The sequence below is a fragment of the Rosa chinensis genome, chromosome 1 (assembly GCF_002994745.2).
Source record: "Rosa chinensis cultivar Old Blush chromosome 1, RchiOBHm-V2, whole genome shotgun sequence".
NCBI lineage: Eukaryota > Viridiplantae > Streptophyta > Magnoliopsida > Rosales > Rosaceae > Rosa > Rosa chinensis.
The window spans coordinates 14,432,440-14,449,561 of NC_037088.1; the positions used below are offsets into that span (position 1 = coordinate 14,432,440).

The window sequence follows — 17,122 nt, forward strand, 5'->3', positions numbered from 1 at the left end:
GAGACAGAGAGAAGAAGAGGTAAAAAAATATATATATATATATATAAATAATGAATTAAATATGAAAAGACGAAATTACACTTCAATATATGCCACCTGTCAGACGCCGTTACTGAGTTAACGGCTTCAGGTACTAAAGTTGGGTCGGGGTCCGAACTTCAGGTACCAAAGTGATAGTTTTGAAAATTTGGGTACAGAAATTCGGAGTCGGCCATAGGTTGAGTACTGTTTATATGTTTTTCCCTATATTATTCTAGTAATGCAAATTAGTTTTTGACATTTTCATAGAGATTTTTTTTATCAGAACATTTTCAAAAAGATATTCGAAAATAATATTATACTTTCTGTATTCTTTTTTGTATACATGCTGCAAATTATACACTTTCATCAGATGAAAATGTACACTTTTCTGTATTCTTTTTATTAATATTGCATCCCTGTTTACACTTTTCTGTATTCTTTTTATTGATATTCAAAAATAATAAAATATGAATTTGGAGTGCTAAAAATTTTTTTGGGAGAGCCAACATATTTTCAGGTGAAAAATGTTTTGTTTGAAAGAAAAATTGAAAAACAGGGTCCTCGACTCCTAGTACACCATATTCTCAATCATTTTCATTTATTCTTGATTTGTTTACTCTGACTTTGCATTTTAGTATAGCTTTTGCTTTTGAGTTCCTGATACTAGCTGATATTTTATTGTTTTTTATTTTATTTTTCTTTTACAATTAGATGCGACCATGTAACTCCTATCCAGGCGTAATGAAGCAAGTAGATGGGGAGCACATGTATCGGTCCTGCTGATGTGTAATTGAAGGAAGCAATGAAACAGTGAAGAACAAAAAGACTGTTCTTCCAACATTTTAGAACTTAGATTTAATAGAACTTCCTATGTTTGTACTATGAAAGTGCTACTCTTGATTTTGTGTGTCCTTCATTAGAGCACTTGTATGTAAAGGAGTGCCCACTGTTTCGATTTTCAACCTCTCCTTCTGACATCCAAAGCTCCTACCAAGTTATGATCAACAACATCTTCGGTTTGTATATATCGTCTAGGTATGACACTGTGTCATGAACTGAATTTCTTTTCTTTCATTGAATTATCTCATAGATTTCAGGCGATGTTGTAAATACAATAGTAAAAGTTTTATTTTTCTTAATGAAGTTTTGGTAATATATATAGAGTTCGCATTATTCATTTGCTTTCCCAATCAAATAACGCAAATGAGTTCTGCATATCACAACAGCATGCAAAGTTCAACTAAAGGATGTTGAGATTTCAAATTTAATTTTAATAAAATATATTTTGATGGTTTTTTTTTTTTAATAAAGTCTAACGACATGTTATTGATACTTAAGCCAGAATGGCAATTATATATCATTCTGTTGCCATCTATATATTTTGATGGTTTGATTCATAAGTTTGGAGGTTTAATATTCATAATGGTATTATAGGGTTGTTATAGGGTTGTTCAGCAATAAGCACAATTTGATACACAACAACAAGTCTCCCAACCAAAGTCTTAAAAATTGATAATTTCGCCGATATTTCAGCGATATTTTCATTTTTTCAGCTTCCCGATATTATCATGATATACCAAAAAAATTTCATTGGAAATTCTTGAAATTATACGAAATTTCACAAAAACTTCAATATTATCGCTAAATTCTCGATTTTTAACGTCTCATGACGTAACAGCCCAATTTGGGCCCCACACCTGATTTTAAATCTGAAAGAAGACGCCAATTATGCTTTCCCAGTGTCAAACCTTGGTTGTTGTGGAAAACTGCAAATGGCTCAACCACTCTGGGAAATATAGCAATTGGCATAATTATAACTACAAATATATATTTGTATCCGTTTTTGAAAAATTATCCTTTTTTTTATTTTTTATTTTTTTATGAATCTAAAAACAACTTATAACATATAAAATTTAACAAACCATTCTAAATTTCAACCTTTCAAAAAATTTATCTCTACTACTATAAAGCCAAGCGTGATCTTTGGTGTCAAAGGCTTCACCAATTTTTTGAAGTCCCTAAATTGTCCACCACAGATACAAAGATCACTAAAATAAAAGATATCAGAGAGGGTTATTCCTGTAAAATATCAAAAAAAAAAAATGAAAGAATATAAATACGGAACTATAGCTTTGTGCGGCAGAGAAAAGAAAAAAAAAAAAGAATCGCACACGATCAGCAAACAAGAGAGAACTGCCAGGAAGCACGATCTCAACACAGACGTGGGAGTACATATGGCTCCATCAATACTTATCCCTAACTCAATTTACGATTCATACAGAGACGAGCAGAGCAAAATCAAATAGGAGGAGAAAATTATTATCAAGTCGGCTGACAATTTTGCAGATTCACTTGAGGTCAGACTTGACAATTGTCATTGGATAATTTTCAGATTTCGATTTTCATATGCACTTTTTGGGTTTTGATGGGTTTGTATATAATTTTTGGGTTTAATGGTTTTCAGCCAGGTACACAGCGACGACGATACTGGCATTGACGCAAGAAGTGGCGCACTTCTTCAAAACAAAGGTATACCTAAATCTATTATTTGGGTGTCATTTAGCTTAGATTTTGGGTTAACTTTTTTTCATAGTTGTTTTCTCCAAATTTTGCAGGTATCTTGAACAAATGACTAATTTCTTTTGTTCCTGGTAATCGTTGCTCTCTGCTCTCCCGTTTTCCTTTTCTATTTAATTGAATAGTTTCCCAATTGCACAATTTCTATTTATTCCCTGTCATTATGCTTTCCATTGATTATCAATATCGATCATCACTAAGGATGTTTTTTTAAAAACTAGATTGGAATATTGTCTCAAGAATACAAACACGGCAAAGAGAACAGGTACTCTTATCCAGATTATATTTATTTATGCAGTTACTTTTTCCCATTTATCTCAACCTGTAATTGTATTGTTTTGGATTTTCTTGGCTTTTGCAACCTGTTTCTATAAATTCAATTTCATAGGGAAGAGAGTAGGTTCTCTCAATTGATGTGCTATAAGGATAATGACATATGGGTTTATATATATCAGTGTTGACATTGAATTCTATCAGGGCACTAACAACTTTCTAATCATATAAACCATCGTCCTTCATGTGTAACCTTGAGCAGGCTCTAGACTGATGATAGACTTCAGTACTCACTTCAGAAATCTCCTATAAATTAAAGTCTTATTTGTACCTTCAGCAACCTCTATACTCCACCAATAGCAGTAATTGTCAATTGTTTCTGGAATTCTTCAGTCATTGTAATTTCATAAATTGCTACCAGTTCTCGATCTTACTTCATGATAATTCTTTCCCCATGTGTGTTTATTCTTTTTAGTATTAACTCTGCTCAATATTCTAGGTAAACATATTAATACTAACTCTTTCCTTTTGTTATTTTCTTTCATTGGAGTGCAGATGCAGGACTTTGGAATATGAAGTTGCTAATTCTTTGATTTTATATCATCCACATGTCTACAAGAGGTAAGGTCATTCTGTTCAGTTCATGAATTGCTTAATTTGATGCTCATTACGCTTTCTTTTCTTTTATCCTTCTCACTCATTATGCATTCTGTTCTGTTCAGTACAATAAACTATACTAATTGTTTCCCTATGCGAAATTGGGAATTTGGAGCATGCAGGTAATTCTCTAACTTTTGTTTTAGATGAATTGCAGTGATGTTATTGTACTGTTTGGTCTCAGACCCTTGATCTACAATTTTATAATGCTTATATACTTTATAGCTTATACTCCTTTCAAATTTTGGGTAGTGTGGAACTGTGGATTTCCATCGTGTTTCTTTGCCATGAAACTCAAACTACAAACCTGATTCTTACAGTTTTACTTTGTAGGAATGATTTTCAATGGAACATCTATTCTTTTTCTACGATAATGGGCACAAGACTTACATTCAGGGTATGAAAATCTTTATTCGGTAATCGGTACCGACTTTCAAAGATCAACATTCAGGGTGAAACTAATTGTTGATTAGATGTCCAGGCAAGTAAAGCACACTCAAGTTACATATATTTTTTTTTTTGGTTTCTCTTTTACTTTGAAATATTGATGTATGTATTCAATTTTCATTTTTTTTGCTCACTATGTCATGTACAAAAGGGGGATAAATAGGAGATTTTCTTTGCTCTGGTCAACAACAACTAGCACCTGCGTTTCGAGAAGTTCGAACTACCTCAGTGGAGAAGATGTAAATGTAACTGTAAACATAGCTATGGACATTGAGATAGGTCTTCAGGAGACTAAAGACAATCACTTGGAATAGTTCTAACAAATCAGAATTAATTGATATTGACATACATTTTTCTTTTTTTTGTTGGTATTAAATTCCCCTGTGGTGTGATTGTTCACTTCTCTATTGTTCATCTCTTAATATTTTCCTTTCTCCTATAATCAGAAGAAAAGAACTTAGGTTCTGTTCTACAAAAGGTTTACATAACAACATAAGTGAGCTCACATTAAGGTACAATGATGGCTTAAAGGATTGAAGCAGTGGCAATTGAGTATGGAGAAAGCTTAGTGTATGAGCTTTCGCTGAAGTTCAATCCGATGGGTAGGAAGGGGTTAGAGATTTTGCTGTCAAATATTGCCAGTTCTGTACATTCTTAGTGTATTACAAATAGCACCTTTTATGTGATAATCCAGGAAATTAACCAAATATGTCCTCATTTCTTCGTCATTAGATGAGAGAGAGAGAGAGAGAGAGAGAGAGAGAGAGAGAGAGAGAGAGAGAGAGAGAGAGAGAGAGAGAGAGAGAGAGAGAGAGAGAGAGAGAGAGAGAGAGAGAAATAATGCATTCGCACGCGCGAGCGCAGTCCTTCCTCACGCACAAGGCGCATGCAGGAAGGCTAGTTGCTTATAACCCAACAAACGTTGTAGTAAGTTGTGTCAGTAAAATACATAAATCCTTCGCTCTGGGTTTTCTCTTTTCACTTTTGAAAGTTGGTGGCGATACTCCCCCCTCTAGGGGCGTTTTTCCGTGGTTCAGACCATGTTCTTAGTCCCCCCTCGCCTCTCTTTTTCTTACACGTTTTCGATCGATCATGTTCATTTTTGCCTTGTTGGGTCCTTGTTTTTCTACGTCCCCATCAATCACCCAAAGCACCTATTCCTCCTAACTTCTCTTCCAACTCTGTATCTCTTTCTAAGCACCGCTGCCTTCAACACTTTTCCTATGGTTTTCAACCACCGCCAAAGTGATCGCACTTTGGAGCGTCATATTAAGCTGCTACTCGCTAACACGCTAGTGCACAAGTACTATTCAACCTTTATGTTGCTTTTTTATCCCTTTGTGAGTCTCTTTGTTCTTCTTTTTCACTTGGTCTTTGTGGTTCATGCAGTGGCTCTCTGGTGCCATTGCGATTTAGATTTGACGAATCTTGTTCGTGTCTAGAGAGGCTCTTTCATTGGTCTTTCATTGGGATCCTAGTTGTGCGGTAGTGTTTGCAACGGTGATGTGCTCGGGAAGCCTTTGGCTGGATTATTTGCTATTTGGGTTGTATTTGTTTGGGATTTTTTTTTCCTCTTTTGATATGTAATCTGTGGCCCATTTTCTGGGTCTGTTGTATCGGTGTTTACCTTTAAAATAAAATAAATTAATGTTCTAGCCCCAAAAAAAAAAAATCTTACAACAAAGTTTACCAAAAGAGAAGAAAAAAAAAGAAGCTAATTTTACTGTCATTGTACTCATGTACTAGAGAAAATAAAAGGGGCAATCTGAATCCAGGCTGATCTGGTTGAACCTAATTAATGGTTTCCATGAAGAATGAAATAATGCGCATGTGGAATTTTGATATGAACAAGGATCCAAGTCCATCAATAAAAGAAGTCAAATCTTACATGTAGTAAACATGCTCAGGAAAGTAATATTGATTTCAACTAATGGAATGTTTTTATTTCTAAGAATTAAGGCCTCGTTTGATTCACGGAATGAAAAAGTTGGGAAGCGAAAGTTTATCCTTTCCTGTGTTTGGCACACCTAAGGAAATGAACAATTTTCTTGCATGAAGAGAAAATGGGGGGGGGGGGGGAATCGATCCTCCCACACCCTATAGGATTCATTTTCCCTCATACTTTCCCTGTTAACATTAGAAATCCGAGGGGGTCTCTAGTTAGCTTTAGAGAGAGAGAGACACACGTCCACTTGAATGTTATACTAGTGTGTTGAGCCTTGCGGCCCAAGGGGGATTACAAAGTATGTAATGGGATGGTGTTTAAGTGGGAGGAGGCATTCCATTTATAGGTGAAGGAAGCCATCTCCTTTACATTTTCTTAGATGTGGGACAAGAACCCACTATTCTAGTCTTGAAGCCTAGTTGTGAGGGCATGTTGGCAAGGCTGGGAAGGTGGCTTCCCAGCGACGTACTTGCCGCTTCCGGATACCGTGGCGTAGTTTGAACATAGGGCTACAAGATGCATGTATCGGTTAGGTCCCACCATGGCTTGTGGGTGTCCCAAAGAGGGTGTTACTTATGCTTGGTGATGTAGCAAATAGCCTTGCTAGTAGAGGTATCTACAAGTCCCCGTAGTCCCCAAGTAAGAGGAGCTTCTTGGTTGGGGAGTTATAATCATGAAGTCATCAAGCATAAGTAACCGGGCGGTACAGAGCCCCTACAAGTCCCCGAACTCCGTAAGCAAGAAGAGACTCGTTAACCTGCACAACAAAGACAAAAACACACGTATGTAGAATGCTCGTTGCATTGCGCAACAAATGTGAGTTACATTGATATGCGTTGGCATATGTGAACGTATGGGGTGCGTGATACATGTTGATGTATACACGTGAATGGAGCCGAGTACGATCGATTATGACGTATAAACTCGAGAACGCGTATGGTCGTGTGAGCATATGGATTGCATATGATAAATGTGTGAGAATGAGGTTGAGTTTGACGGGGTTACGCTCGTGAGATGTAAGTTGCATGAGTGCGGCGAAGGTAAGCGTTTGTAATTCGTGAATGATGAATATGCGAACGCTTTGTTTGTTTGGTTGTCACTCGTATTAATGGAACGTGAAAAGAATTCAATTTGTCGCAATCGGTAAACGACAAATGGTAGAAAAATGCAATGTTCCATTAACGTGTGGTGTGTCGAGTAGACATGAGTGTAAAGCTCGGGGATTGCCGGGAAGGCATGAGCGGAAAACTCGGGGTTGCCGGGAAGGCATGAGAGGGAAGCTCGTGGGTTGCCCGGAAGACATGAGCGGAAGTTCGTGGGTTGCCGGGAAGGCATGAGCGGAAGCTCTTTGGGTTGCCGGGAAGGCGTGAGCGGGAACTCCAGGGTTGCCGGGAAGTCATGAGCGGAAGCTCTTTGGGTTGCCGGGAAGGCGTGAGCGGGAACTCCAGGGTTGCCGGGAAGTCATGAGCGGAAGCTCGAGGGTTGCCGGGAAGGCATGAGCGGAAGCTCAAGGGTGCCGGGAAGCTCAAGGTTACTGGAAAGGCGTGAGCGGAATCTCGGGGGTGCCGCGAAGGCGTGAGCGAAAGCTCATGAGCGGGAAGCTCAAGGTTACTGGAAAGGCGTGAGCGGAAGCTCCAGGGTTGCCGGGAAGGCGTGAGTTGAAGCTCGTGAGCGGAAAGCTCGGCGGTGCTGCTGGGGGCAAGAGCGCGAAAACTCAGCGGTGCCGCTGGGAGCAAGAGCGCGAAAGCTCGGCGGTGCCACTAAGGCATGAGAGCGGAGCTCGGCGTTGCCATAAGGCATTAACGGGTATCTCGAAGGTGATGCCCTGAGGCATGAGCGTGACCGTTGCTAATTATGCTGGGCTGTATGTACAAGTCCCCGAAGTCCCCAGTCAAGGAGGGTTTTCAGTGGGGTTGATACCAAAGTGTGGCTTTGTGCCGTATATCAAGCATAATTAGTGCGAGTGCGTCGTCCATCTAGAATTGGTTGGAGCGAACGCTTTTGCCCTTTCCGGTGGGCCCCCGCTAGGCCCTCCGCGGAGTCCCCCAATCCTGGCTATAAACCTCTGGATGATCGGAAAATTGTTTGATGAGGGGAGCTGCGTTTAAACAGTGGGCGTTAGGTAGCGAACCTAATCTTAGATACCCAAGCGTCGGGGTTAACTGCCGGATCAATGGCTGCCGTGGGCTGTGTTAACTGGTCCCTTTACTTTTTCTCGAAGAAGAAAAGCTTGACTGCAATGTCGCGTAGCGGTCATTGTCATTATGAGGCGTTGCCTTACCGCTTGGCGGTGACCATAGACTCGTAAAGCTTGTATTTGTATGAAAAATGACAAACAAAATAGAGCAAGTAATAAGAATATTTTGTTTTGAGTGTCCCATGTTTATTTAATGGGTTGCAATTAAATAGGAGCATGGCATATGTGTACAGTCATGGCAAAAGCTCTAATTGCAAGAGCGTAAAAGATAAGATAGTGACTTATCTTATGCCGATTTGGAGGCTAGCGGAGTTGGCCAAGCATGGCGGTCCATTGCTTGTGGCGGATAAAGTGCTCCGATAATGTCCGTCAACTCGTAGTTGAGGTTGAATGCTTAATAGAAATAATTGAATTTCCTTGAAACAAAATATGAGATTAGTACATTAGTGTGTAAAATCAACACTAGTATTTATGCTTATTTGCGGTAGGTCACGTAGGAGAAGTACAAATAAGCAAGTAATGCTAGCGGTTGAGTTGGAGTATGTGTAATTATGTGTGATAACTACCTCAATAGCACATGCCTAGGTGTCCATAAGTTGATATGCAGCTAATACACAACTGGAGGGATATTAATTAGCATATTCATGCGCAATAGTTCACATAATTGATTTGCACAGTTAAGTCATATGTGGGCATTCTCTGTTAATCAAATTGAATCATACATACCATCCCAAGTAATTGAGATGCTATATAGGACAAGAACAACTTATGACACTAGTTATCAGGTGGCGCATGCACAATTAGCACGTAGGCATAATTGGCAAGGCATTAGATATGTGCTGTCACTTGATAATTAGCTTATGTGTCCATAGCGGATGGGGAAGGTACAAGAAGTCCATGTACAAACATATATATATATGTGTGTGTGTGTGTGTGTGTGTGAAGTGTTTGTGCAGGCAGGTGTCGCCTAACTTATGTAGAAAGCGGAAGCACGTGGTGCTTGGGCGGTGGGGGCACAGACATATCAAGAAGACATGAACGTAATTAAACATGAAGGTATATGTATGTGAAGGCCGCAAGCACTTAAACATGTGTAAGCTATGTGCATGTAATGTGTCTAACGACCCCATTATCAAGACATGTGGCTACGGACATGCCCCAAACATATATGTGTAGGCTATGCATGTGGCTATGTATGCATAGGTGAGCTGCATGCTTGCAGGGTTGCCCACGTGTGTTAGATACTCAAGTGATATGATTACAGTTTTCAGATTGCCATGTGCAGCTTGCAGTGATTTATGTTTATAAATGAATAGGAAACCAGTCCATGTCAAAGAGACTTATCTTTGGGCGGGTGATGCAATTGAGAGGACCAAAAGCTCCATTTTATCAAATGGAAGTGCAGCGGTCGCCGAAGAGTGGGCGATGAGTGAAATGAACACGAGTGAGGGGTTCTAGCCAGCGGAGGTCTCGACACGTGAGGCCAGCGGAGACCCAAGGTCGCCGAAGACTCAGAGAGAGGCGGAGACAGCAGGCCTGGAGCTCGGCGGAGGTTCGGAGCTGACCGGCGGTGCGGTAAGACTTCCTGGCGGTGCTTGATGGTTGCTATGGTGCCCAGAGTATTTTTCTGGGTGTGGGGAGAGTTGTGGTTTGTTCAGCGGTGAACTTGTAGGTGTTTGAAGCTCGTCGTTGGCCGCTTGGCGATTAATGTTGACTCTTAGCAATTGACGTTGATTCTCGGCGGTGTGTCAAAGACTTTGGTGGAGGAATTTTGCCGCTGAAAGTGCGCAGCAGAAGATGCTACCCAGCGGTGATGCTATCCAGAGGAGGATGCCAGCAGAAGATGCCCAGCGGTGATGCTGGTTGGCGGAGCTGCTTGGTTGGTCAGCGGAGATTTCTCCGGCGGATATGTTTGTCCAGAGGAGGACGTCCAGCAGAGCTTGACTAGCAGAGAGGCCCAGCGGAGGCTGCCCGGTGGTGTAGTCCAGCAGTGAAGGCTTTGTGCTGTCAGTGGGCCTGCCGGAGCGGAGATTTTGGCCGGCGGTGCGGAGCATTTGGCCGGTGGTGCTTGAAGAACATGGGTTTTTGGTGGAGGTTTTTGCTAACGGAGTAGAAAACTCAGGGAGGTGCAAGCGCAGAAGCTCAGCGGAGCGGAGGTGATGATTAAAGATGGAATGGGTGTCTATAGGAGATCTCTAGGTGTCCAGAGTACTTGGCACCTAAAAATTTTTTTTTTGAAGTTTGCGTTGACCAACCGTTAATCAGCTTTGTTTGGCGTTGACCGGCCCATATGGGCGTTGACCAACCCTAATTTGATGTTGAACGAGTGTTGACTCGACACTTTTGGGTCAAAGCTCCTGGTAGGTGACGAAGCCTCTGTGTTGGCTTCCCACAGACGGTGCCAATGTTAACGTTAGAAATCCGAGGGGGTCTCTAGTTATCTTTAGAGAGAGAGAGAAGACATAAGAAGTATAGTGGTTCGTCTCCCGCCTTACTACGTCCATTTGAATGTTATACTAGTGTGTTGAGCCTTGCAGCCCAAGGGGGATTACAAAGTATGTAATGGGATGGTGTTTAAGTGGGAGGAGGCATTCCTTTTATAGGTGAAGGAAGCCATCTCTTTTACATTTTCTTAGATGTGGGACAAGAACCCACTATTCTAGTCTTGAAGCCTAGTTGTGAGGGCATGTTGGCAAGGCCGGGAAGGTGGCTTCCCTGTGACGTACTTGCTGCTTTCGGATACCGTGGCGTAGCTTGAACATAGGGCTACAAGATGCATGTCTCAGTTGGGTCCCACCATGGCTTGTGGGTGTCCTAAAGAGGGTGTTATTTATACTTGGTGATGTAGCAAATAGCCTTGCTAGTAGAGGTATCTACATTCCCTGCATTAGTTGCACATTAATTGCTTACTCTAAATATTATTTTAATGTTGTTATTACCAAATTATCCAAGATATTTTTTAATCCTGGATTGTTTATGTTTTGATAATAAGGATATTATTGAAAAATTGATGTTACATACTTTCATTCATGCACAAACCAAACATCGGAAAAGAAAGTAAAATACATTTTCCGATTACTTTTCCGGCATTTCCAAACATTGGTAGGGAAACAAATGGGAAATTTACTTTCCCATGCTCATGGGAAAGACCATGAAACCAATTTCCTTTCCGACAACCAAACGAGGCCTAAGATTTTATTCGTTACGTAAGTTCTTGATTGATCATTGTAAACATATGTATTAATAAAAGAGAATTAAATCTCACAACAGAAAATTTGAACCTGACCAGTTGTGAAGTTGTACTCAATCAATCATGTATCGTATATTTGTTAAAAACAGAACAACCACCTTTAGAAGACTATCCAAATTCACTATTCTTATGTACGATTTTGAACAACACCAGTTAAGCAATCAGCAAAGCTCAATTGACATCATTTCTCATGTTTGCAGATAGAACTTTGGGACATGAGATGGTGATTATGTAATTGCAGATGGAATATATTATCCCATGTTTGGAGGTCAAACCAACTTTAATAGGGAACCATGATCTTCAAGTTTGGAAAGTTAGTGTATCATGGATGAAAATATAGCTGTTTCATCCATAGTAAATGACTTCTTCGTTGCACATGTGTAAGGGTCTTGTTGTGCGGAAGTGTCAAACAAGTATGAAGTATCGAAATATGAAAAAAGATAAATTAATAGAAAAATTCAGAAGACCAAAGATTTACATGGTTCACCCCAAAATCAAATGGTTACATCCACGGGCAGAAACTGTGAGGAGATTCCACTAATATGACAAAATAGAAAGAGTGGCTATTTTATACTAGTTGGTAGTAAAGGTCGTTACAACAAATTGAATTGGATTATTCCAGATACTCAAGCAGATCATGCCACGCGTCCATCATGATACGGTCAAGATTCAAACTTCATGCAACAGATTCAAATAGCCAAATGGAAATGAAGGTCATGCTATAAGTATGAGTTTTGTTGCTCAGATGACTTTGTTTGCACAAACAGATATTAGCCTCACTATGCCCACTGGTACTGGTATTAACCTTACTAGGCCTGCTAGTTTGCACACAATCAGATACACCACCGCACACAATAGCCTCACTGTGCATAATCTTTTGCACAATAGTAGGCATAATTCTGGGCTACGCCGGGTGTAGCGTACGCCTTTGACGGGCCTCAACGGAAGGGCATAACAGTCCTTCAAATTCATGTTAGAAAGAATACGTGGTCAGGGTTAAAAATCTTCTACTGCAGCAGTAATTTCATATTTTAGATCACCGCTAGTCAAAGTGTCGAACTGTCGAAGGCACTGAGATACCGATCTAAAATTTCTGATCCACACCGAAATTGAAGAGGAAGGGCAGAAAAACAACAACACAATCCCTTTGAATTTCAAAGAGAGGATGCAAAACCACTTGAGTGGAAGTAATGATGTCGGAAGCAGATCCATCTCTATAGCCTCTGATTGCAATATTCACTGAACATGAGCTAGAGGTGCCACCACCACGTTATATTGATGCAGGACCACTTGACATGAACTCAGAAAGTCTCAAGTCCAATGCAAATATTAGTTGTTCATAAGAAACGAAGAAGAAAAATCCAATCATCTGTGCCAAATTGAGATCGAAGCTAGATCATCTTTGATAAGAATATATGGGTTTAGGAATTAAATGTTTGATCAAATTTAATGGGTGAACAGATGGGCGGATTGAATTGAGATTTTGATTCTGGAGGCTTCTCCATAGACTGTGAGATGGGTCGAATGAGTTGGAGCCATCTCTAGTCCATCACTGCCATGGTATCAGTAAATTGAATGTTGATCTATGGAATTGGATATTGCTGTAGGAATTTATTTTCAGAGTAATGGGTATTTGTCGATAGAACTGTTTGAAATGGTGGTGACCGGTGAGGAACAGAGGTAGGAAACGGAGGAAAACGAAGAAGAATCTGGAAAACCGACTAAAACTAGAAGAAACCGGTTCAGATAAGGTAAAAATAAAAGTAAAGACTGCATTAATAAATTTGCAATGGTATTCCGTTGGCTAAGGCATAGAGTATATAAGGTGGCAGCGTTGGATCGAGCCAACTCATTCCCTTTCTTTTTTACATTTTAAAAATTAACTGTGCAGATTAAGTAAGGTCAAATCTAATCATTTTCAATTTTAATTATTTGGTTCACACTAAATCCTTACATGTCTACTGATGTTGTCTAGCTTGTTTATTGATTGTAAAAAATAAACAAAAATAAAAATACATTCTAGAATGGAGAAGGTGGAGGAAATAGAATTCGACAAACTCAATCGTTGGATGTGATCAAGGTGGAGAAATATGGGTAAGGTAAAAAATTTACATGTTTTCGTCATCGTTTTGGCTTCGATCCACTTGGTCAACCGTAAAGTCTAAATATACATCAAAGTAAAACGCTCATAACCACTCCCTCACAACTTCTTTTCTTGATCCGTCAGCTCTCACACTCTAATGGGAACGAGCTGTATCAACCTATGTAAAAATTTCAACATGTTTATCTCCCCATGATTCAACTCCCCTTAGGGATATATAAGTGCATATTGGGTTAAAGCATAATTCAACTCCCCAACGCAGATCAAGGCCGAAATGATGACAAAAACATGTCAATTTTTTACCATATACGTGTTTCCCTGCATTGATCAAATCCAACGGTCAAAGTTGTCAAATTCTATTTCCTTCACCTTGTTCATCTTGGAAGGTATACACTTCTCTACAACTAGTAAACATACTATGCAACACTAGTAGACATATAAGATTTTTGCGTGACCCAAATAATACAAATTGAAAAATTGATCAATTTGGCGTTAGTCGCGTTACCCATATATCTAACACGTATTAATAGGTACCGTGTAAAAAAAATTAACCCAATCAACCTTCGTTTTCATATTGGTCAAAAGGGTCAACCCAATAAGCGTTTATGTCTTCTTAAGAAGAGCCGAATCACGGGGAGATAACCATCCCGAATTTTTCACATGGGTTGATATACCTCGTCGCCGCAAGATTGTGAGCACTAATAGATCAAGAAAAGGAGCTACGAGGGAGTGGTTACGAGCATTTTAGTTTGATAAGTATTTAGAATTTAGGATTGACCACGTAGATCGAGGCTGAAACGATGACGAAAACATATACATATTTCCATGCCTTGATCACATCCAACGGTCAAATTTATCACATTCTATTTCTTTCACTTTGTTCATCTTGGAAGGTGTACTTTCTCTACAACCAATAAACATGTTATACAACACTTGTAGGTATATAAGGATTTTGTGTGATGCAAATAATACAAATTAGAAATCGATCGATTTGGCAATACCCATGTACTTAACACAGATTAATAGGTGCCGTGTTAAAAAACTAACCCAATCGGTTTTTGTTTTTATATTGGTTAAAGGGGTCAACCCAATATACGTTTATGCTTCCCTAAGGGGACTAAAATCACAAGGAGATAAATGTCCCGAATAATTTACATGAGTTGATAAACCTCGTCTCCATGAGAGTGTAAGGGCTGATAGATCGAGAAAAGGAGTTGCGAGAGAGTAGTTATGAGCGTTTTAATTTGATGAGTATTTAGAATTAGGGCTGACCACGAGGATCCAGGCTTAAACGATTACAAAAACATGTCAAATTTTTACCATAGCCATATTTCCCTGCCTTGATCACATCTAATGGTTGAATTTGTCAAATTCTATTTCCTTCACCTTGTTCATCTTGGAAGGTATATTTGTCCATACAAGTTTATAACTAATAAACATACTAGACAACATTAGTAGGCTATAAAGATTTTGTGCGATCCAAAATTTTAGGCCATTTATCTCATAGTGATTCGGCTCTCTTTACAAAAATATAAGCATTTATAGAATTATAGGGTTGGCCGCTTTGAACGATGTCGAAACAACAGTGAACTTAGTTAATATTTTTATGTAAGACATGTTACTACGCAATAAACATATAGAAGATTTTTAATTTATTAATTTTTAATTTCATTTTTCTTTGAATTTCACAAAATATGGAAAAATATGCCTAATGTGGAAAAAGTCCATCTCCATTATTGAAATTAAAATGCATTATTTTTTTATTGAAAAAATAATTACTCATTTTAATATAATGCAAGTAATGTGTAGTTTATCATTTTTCTACAAAATTTGCTACTGAAACAAAAGTACTAAACAAAAGAAATGATGCTTCTTTCAAATAAAGAAAAAACAAATGGAAATTTTTTTTAGAAATTCTTAGATTATGTGATTTACGAGAAATATTTTCTAAACTTTTTTTGAGATAAAATATTAAATATAAAGGTTCAATAATAAAATACGCAACAAAATGAGTTTGTGAAGATTTTTTGGAAATTTTTGGGAATCAAATTTGCTTACCACCAAAACTCAGGTGGTGATACCACCACCGTATATGTAGAATTGTAGACGCCACGTTTATTTCTCACTAACTCTGGTTAAATATTTTCAGTTTTATAACTTTTTTATATTTATTTCTCTCTAGTGAGACGGCGTTTCATCCCCCTCCGATGTATTATGTCACTGTTTTCTCTCTCTTCTGCCTTCTTCTCTCTCTTGCGAGTTGCATCTTCTTTCAACCATTCTCTCATTCTTCTACTACTTTCCAAAATTCATCTCGGTTATCATCAATTCATCATACTTTATTTTTTTGTTGGTTTCTGCCAAAGGCACTTCAATTCATCAATTATCATCAATTCATGGGAAATATGATCAAACTGTGTTTACGTGGTTCCGGGGTATTTCAATTATCATCAATTCATCAAAAAATTTCAAAGCTCCGAAAATAGATACAAACGGAAAGGACGTAAGAAGACCAGAATATCTGGAAATCCAGAAAGAAAAAGAACATATTAGGAATGATAGTTTCTTGAAATTCATATTACCGAAGATTCAAAGAGGTAGTGGAAGAGTAGAATTCAAAAAAATTTCTCGTCATTAACAGAGATGAAGAAGAAGAATACAGTAGAGAGAGAAAGTAAAAGATATGGATGAACCGTGGTCAGAGGAAAACATATATATATATATATATATATATACAGATCCTATCCAGAGCGAGGCATCGCTTTGAAATTTCAGAGCGAGGTTAGGGTTTAGGGTCACTTTTCGGTCGCATATCCACATCTAATGAGGGATCCCTTTTTTTGGTATTTTATAGGGATATATATATATATATATATATAATATATATATATATATATATATATATATATATATAGAGGCCTTCTAATGAGGGATCCCTTTTTTTGGTATTTTATAGGGATAGGCTTTATACCAACTTTTGGATCATATTTTCACATCTCAACCGTTCAGTTTTTAGGTCCTAATGTGTAGATCACTTCTACAAAATTTCAGCCAAATCGGTGATCGTTAAGGCATCCAAAACTGCAATTTACACGAACGGACCGAATCTGTCGAACCGGAACCGTTCGTGTTTATAATAGTAAATTGCAGTTTTGGATGCCTTAACGATCATCAAATTGGCTGAAAATTTGCAGAAGTGATCTATACATTAGAACCTAAAAACTTAACGGTTAAGATGTGAAAATATGATCGAAAAGTTGGTATAAGGCCTATCCCTATAAAATACCAAAAAAAGGGATCCCTTAGAGGAAGGGCCCTGTATATATATATATATATATATATATATATATATATATATATATATAGGAAATTGGAAATTACCCAAGAAAAGCTACAATGAAATATACAAAATAGGAACCTTTGACTTTCGCCCAAAATTTCCTTCATGGTTCAAATCATGGTGGCAGTACATCGGTGAAGACCACTCCTCACAGTTTAGCATAGTATCTGATTTTATTCCTCAACACTATACTTACTAGGATTATATTGATGCCTGGTATATATATATATATATAAAGGGATAATTATTAATAACAGTTAGAGCATCTTCCCCACAGGCTAAATGTCCATATTTGGTTTACCTCTCTCTCCCAC

General features: G+C 38.5%; 1 long non-coding RNA gene across 1 annotated transcript; it reads left to right on the plus strand.

The window, feature by feature from the left end:
* The first annotated feature begins 2,203 nt into the window (after positions 1-2,203).
* On the plus strand, positions 2,204-3,816 carry LOC121048843. Its single transcript, XR_005801529.1, has 5 exons — positions 2,204-2,378; positions 2,486-2,550; positions 2,637-2,672; positions 2,820-2,863; positions 3,427-3,816. It is a non-coding gene; the product is annotated as an uncharacterized LOC121048843 (long non-coding RNA).
* The last annotated feature ends 13,306 nt before the right edge of the window (positions 3,817-17,122 follow it).